Raw genomic sequence first — 6,298 nt, 5'->3', positions numbered from 1 at the left:
AGAGCGTCACTCTGTTGCCCAGGCTGGAACGCAATGGCATGATCTCAGCTCACTGCAACCTCCATCTCCCAGTTTCAACCAATTCTCCTGCCTCAGCCTCCTGCGTAGCTGGGACCACCTCCTGCGTAGCTGGGACCACCTCCTGCATAGCTGGGCTAATTTTTATACTTTTAGTAGAATCAGGGTTTCACCATGTTGGTCAGGCTGGTCTCTCGAACTCCTGACCTCATGAGCTGCCCACTTCAGCCTCCCAAAGTGCTCCACTGTCTTTTATAGCACAGTCTTGGAAGTGACATTCATCACTTTCTCGTTTTCTTTATTTCTTTTTTTTTCTGCGAACAGGTCTTACTCGTCACCCAGCCACCAGGTCATGGCTCACTGCAGCCTCGACCTCCCAGGCTCAAACAAGCCTCCCACCTCAGCCCTCAGCCTCCCAAGTAGCTGGGACTACAGGCATGTGCCACCATACCTGGCTAACTAAAAAAATATTTTTTTATAGTGTAGAGTCTCACTAATGTTGTCCAGGCTGGTCTCAAACTCTTGACCTCAAGTGATCCTCCTACCTTGGCCTCCCAAAGTGCTGAGATTACAGGTGTGAGCCACTGTGCCCGGCTATAGGTTGGTTTTTGAATGCTAAGTCACCTTGCATTCTTAGAATAAACTCCACTTTGCCGTGGTGTGTTATCTTTTTCATGTATTATAAAATTTGGTTTGTTGGTATTTTGTTTAGGAGGCCTACACTGTTTTTTGTTTCTTTTTTTCAACACAGAGTCTCACTCTGTCACCCAGGCTGGAGTGCAGTGGCGTGATCTCAGCTCACTGCAACCTCCACCTCCCAGGTTCAAGCAATTCTCTTGCCTCAGCCTCCTGAGTAGCTGGGAATACAGGCACCTGCCACCACACCTGGCTAATTTTTGTATTTCTAGTAAAGATGGGATTTCGCCATGTTGGCCAGGCTGGTCTCAAACTCCTGACCTTAGGTGATCTGCCCACTTCAGCCTCCCAAAGTGGTGGAACTACAGGTGTGAGCCACTGTGCCCGGCCAGTGTTTTGAAGCTTTACAGTGTTTTATTATTTTATTTTTTACAAGAAACCGTTTTTTATTGAAGAGATGTCAGAAAATATGTTTAATGAGAAATCCTCAGTTAAAAAGTTTATTTTAAAAAAACCCTTATGCATGACCCAGACATAAACACAGTGAGCGTTTTAGTGTCCAGAGTGATTTAAAAAGAATTGAGCACTTACAAAATGTAGTGCTCAGTAAACGGAGTCACACAGAAATATATAACTAAAACCAATTTATAAAGAAACTCTCACCATTGTTAATATATGTATATCTTCTTTTCTGAGATGGAGTTTCCCAGGCTGGAGTGCAATGGTGCAATCTTAGCTCACTGCAACCTCCGCCGCCTGGGTTCAAACAATTCTTCTGCCTCAGCCTCCCAAGTACCTGGGATTACAGGTGCTCACCACCATGCCTGACTAATTTTTGTATTTTTAGTAGAGATGGGGTTTCACCACGTTGGCCAGGCTGGTCTCAAACTCCTGACCTCGCGATCTGCCCACCTCAGCCTCTCGAAGTGCTGGGATCACAGGAGTGGACCTTGCCCTTTCTATTAGCTCTGCCAGGAAATGGCCTTCCTTCTCCTGTAGGGCTGTTCTTTGTGCCTACGCTGTAGTAATTATATCTAATTTGTGTTCTATTATTTTAATGATTTATTTGCCTTCTCAGGTTCCTGATAGCTCATAATTCCTAGATCACTTCAGTTACTATGTAAGTCATTGACTTATTCAGAAACTGAGAGGAGGCTTGTTTTCCATATCATTAAATGTTGAGACCATCATTTTTCAAAGCTGCATAGTGCTCCATCACGTGACTGGGCCATAATTTAACCAGTTCTATGGTGTTAGACACTCAGGTTGTTGGAAATTTGGGGAAGAGATTAAAAAATTACCCATTATGGGCCAGGCATGGTGGCTCATGCCTGTAACCCCAGCACTTTGGGAGGCCAAGACGGGTGGATCACTGGAGGTTGGGAGTTCGGGACCAGCCTGGGCAACATGGTGAAACCCCGTCTCTACAAAAAATACAAAAATAAACCAAGTGTGGTGGTGGGCACCTATAATCCCAGCCATTTGGGAGGCTGAGGCCGGAGAATCACTTGACCCTGGGAGGTGGAGGTCGCAGTGAGCAGAGATCATGTCACTGTACTCCAGCCTGGGTGACAGAGCAAGACTCTGTCTCAAAAACAACAACCACCACAAATGATCTGTTATGGAAGCATTCATACACAGTGGTAGAGAGAATAGTATAATGCTGGCCGGCTGGGTGTGGTCACTCACACCTGTAATCCCAGTGCTTTGGGAGGCTGAAGTGGGAGGATTGCTTTAGGCCAGGAGTTCGAGACCAGCCTAGGGAACATAGAGAGACCCCCATCTCTACAAAAAATACAAAAATTAGCCAGGTGTGGTGGCACATGCCTGTAGTCCCAGCTACTCAGGAAGCTGAGGCAGGAGTATCACTTGAGCCCAGGAGTTCAAGGCTTCAGTAAACTAGGATTGTACCACTGTACTCCAGCCTAGGTGACAGTGTGAGACTCTGTCACTTTAAAAAAAAATAAAGTATAATGCTATGTACCCATCACTCAGCTTCCGAGTCCCCAGTTCCCCGCCAATCTTGTGCCATCTATGCCCTCCCCCTCTCACCCCTACTCTTGGTTATTTTGAAGCAAATTCAAGACATCATCATACTTAATCCATTTCAAAATGTATTTCTTTTTTTTTTTTTTTTGAGACGGAGTTTTGCTCTTGTTACCCAGGCTGGAGTGCAATGGTGCAATCTCGGCTCACCGCAACCTCCGCCTCCTGGGTTCAGGCAATTCTCCTGCCTCAGCCTCCTGAGTAGCTGGGATTACAGGCACGCGCCACCACGCCCAGCTAATTTTTTGTATTTTTAGTAGAGACGGGGTTTCACCATGTTGACCGGGATGGTCTCGATCTCTTGACCTCGTGATCCACCCGCCTCGGCCTCCCAAAGTGCTGGGATTACAGGCTTGAGCCACCGCGCCCGGCTCAAAATGTATTTCTAAAAGATAAAGATTCTTTAAAAAATTTCATAAAGCCAAAAAATCAATAATCCCTTAATACCGTCTGATCTCTAGTTGCTATTCTGTTTTCTGTTACCTCACCATTTTTTTTTTTTTTACTTTGTTTACTGAAATCAGAATCTGAATACAGTCTACCCATTGCAATTGGTTGATGGGTCTCTTAAATTTATTTAGGCCATGTGCCGTGGCTCACGCCTGTGATCCCAGCACTTAGGGAGGCCGAGGTGTGCGGATCACGTGAGCCCAAGAGTCAAGACCAGCCTGGCTAACATGGTGAAACCCCATCTCTACCAAAAATACGAAAATTAGCTGGGTGTGGTGACATGTGCCTGTAGTCCCATTTACTTGGGGGAGCTGAGGCAGGAGGATTGCTTGAACCAGGGAGGCTGAGGCTGCAGTGAGCTGTGATTACACCACTGCACTCTAGCCTAGGTGATAAAGTGGGACCTCGTCTCAAAAAAAACCTTTTAAATTTTCTTCTTCATTTTTATTTTTTTGAGACAGAGCCTTGCTCTTGTTGCCCAGGCTGGAGTACACGGTGTGATCTCGGCTCACTGCAACTTTCACCTCCTGGGTTCACGTGATTCTCCTGCCTCAGCCTCCTGAGTAGCTGGGACTACAGCCACGTGCCACCACACTTGGCTAACTTTGGTATTTTTAGTAGAGACAGGTTTTCACCATGTTGGCCAGGGTAGTCTCGAACTCCTGACCTCAGGTGATCCACCCACCTTGGCCTCCCAAAGTCTTGGGATTACAGGCGTGAGCCATCACACCTGGCCTGAGTATCGATCTTTGGCTCTTTGGATATATACCTAGGAGTGGAGTTGCTGGGTCATATGGTTAACTGTCTGCTTAACTTTTTGAGGAACCACTAAACTGATCTCCAAAGTAGTGACACCATCTTGCATTCCCAGCAGCAGTGGACAAAGCTTCCAGTTTCCCCACATCCTTGCCAACACTTTTTTTTTTTTTTTTCCTGAGACGGAGTTTCGCTCTTGTTACCCAGGCTGGAGTGCAATGGCGCGATCTCGGCTCACTGCAACCTCCGTCTCCTGGGTTCAGGCGATTCTCCTGCCTCAGCCTCCCGAGTAGCTGGGATTACAGGCACACGCCACCATGCCCAGCTAATTTTTTGTATTTTTAGTAGAGACGGGGTTTCACCATTTTGACCAGGATGGTCTCGATCTCTTGACCTCGTGATCCACCTGCCTCGGCCTCCCAAAGTGCTGGGATTACAGGCGTGAGCCACCGCACCTGGCCTAACGCTTCTTATTTTCCATTAAAAAAAAGAGATACCCATCCTAGTGGGTATGAAGTGGTTGCCTCACTGTGTTTTTCTTTCTTTCTTTTTTTTTTTGTTTTTTGTTTTTTGAGACAGGGTCTCACTCTGTTGTCCAGGCTGGAGTGCGGTGATGCAATCTTGGCTCACTGCAACCTCCGCCTCCCGGGTTCAAGTGATTCTCCTGCCCGAGTCTCCTGAGAAGCTGGAATTACAGGTGTGTGCCACCATGCCTGGCTGAGGTTTGCATTTTTGGTAGAGACCAGGTTTCACCGTGTTGGCCAGGCTGGTCTTGAATTCCTGGCCTCAAGTGATCCTCCTGCCTCAGCCTCCCAAAGTGCTGGGTTTACAGATTCAAGCCACCACTCCTGGCCCTCCCTGGGGTTTGGATGTGTGTTTCCCTAATGACTCGGGATATTGAACATGTTTCATGTGCTTTCGGCCATTCTATGCATTGTTTTTAATCGTTGTAAATAGTTTTATTCTGTGGGTGTGTCCTGATGTATTCCACCACTCCCCTGATATGGGACACCTAGATTATTTTCTCTGCCTCCATTTTGGTTTTTGCTTTCTGCTATTACAGATGATGCTGTGGTGAACATTTAATTAAGGATACATATGCAGAACCCAATGGGTGCCTCAGAGGTTATGCACATTTTTAGGACTTCCGGCATGAGGGCCAGCTTGCCTTCTACCGCCCTTCCCACCAGCCCTGTGTGCCAGTCCTCTGTGGCTGGACCTCAGCCCCTATCCCCTGCAGCCGGATCTTACCCCATCTCGCCTCTTTGTGTCTTCCAGATGCCTGGGAACCACTCACCTCCTCCTGTGCCATGAGGCCGCCTCAGCCCCAACACCACCCCCGTGTGCCCACCCAGCCTTCTTCCGCATCCACACACAGCCGGCTGCCCTTGACCCGGGAGGCCCCGGCTCTCCTCTCCCCTGCCCCGCACCCACCCGCCGCCTGAAGCCACCGGCTCCAATCGCCAACAACCTCTGCTTGTCCGGAAAACGGCAACGCGAAATGGAAAAGGCTACAGCCCTCTGCAAAACCAAGGACTCGGCTGCCTCGCCGGCTGCGTCTCCGTTCCTCCCGCTCTCTTGCGCGTGTGCTTTTGTTTTTTATTTCGAACAGACATTTTAAAAGGAAAAAAAAAAAGCAACTACCTTCTATCCTAGAAGACACAGACTGACAGATGGGGAGAAGGCCTGGGGACCTCAGAGAACTCTGCCTGGCCCCTGTCCCTCGCCCCTCGGCAGCCAGAGAGGCTGTGGGCGGGCCGGGGGTGTTGGGGGGTTCTGCCTGGTCCACGTTCTTTGTCGTCCCATCTTTTAGCAGCACCACCTGCGTGGCTAGGATGATTCATTATGAGGATGATGGTTTTTTTGTGACAACAGTATTGTGCTTTTTGTGGGGAAAGTGAGGTTTTTTTTTTTTTATATATACATATATAATTGATATCTTTTATTTATTGGTTGTTAACTGTTGCTGCTGCCTCGTGTGTCCTCAGCTCCCAGGGCTGGGGGCCACCGTTTACATGTGCACGCCCTGACCCACCTGCCCACACTGACTTGGGAGGATGGTGGCCTGCAGCGGCCAAGAAGCCAAAAAAAAAAGTCCTTTTTTTTTTTTTTTTTTTTTTTTTTCGGATACTGTGCTTGATTTTTTGGAGAGGGGAAGAGGTGGAAATTCCTAAATGGCTAATGCACTGTTCCCTCCAGCCCGATGCCTCCTGCCAAACCCCTTTTCCCTGCTGCCTCCGTCCCCTCATCCTTGTTCTCCTCTGAGTCCGGAACATATTTTTGTGAGGATGAACAGGGGACCTCTTCAGTGTCTCAGCCCTTGCTTTGGTGTTTGCCGCAGCATGGAAAGCAGCACCGAAGGCTGGGAGGCAGAAGAGCGGGCATGAGACCC

The 6,298-nt window shown here is 48.3% G+C and overlaps 1 protein-coding gene across 2 annotated transcripts in view; it reads left to right on the top strand.

Annotated features, from left to right (window-relative positions):
* The window catches only part of NCS1 (neuronal calcium sensor 1), a 63,956-nt gene extending 57,940 nt beyond the window's left edge, over positions 1-6,016 (top strand). For both annotated transcript variants that reach the window (XM_017499087.2, XM_037728049.1), the window contains exon 8: positions 5,185-6,016. The gene's annotated coding sequence lies outside the window, so the exon portion shown is untranslated. The remainder of the gene's footprint in view (positions 1-5,184) is intronic.
* Positions 6,017-6,298: the final 282 nt, after the last annotated feature.

This window comes from Cebus imitator, unplaced genomic scaffold (assembly GCF_001604975.1).
Source record: "Cebus imitator isolate Cc_AM_T3 unplaced genomic scaffold, Cebus_imitator-1.0 Scaffold254, whole genome shotgun sequence".
In the NCBI taxonomy this organism is placed as follows: domain Eukaryota; kingdom Metazoa; phylum Chordata; class Mammalia; order Primates; family Cebidae; genus Cebus; species Cebus imitator.
Note: the sequence above shows the minus strand (reverse complement) of the source record. Positions and strands in the feature narration are given on the sequence as shown.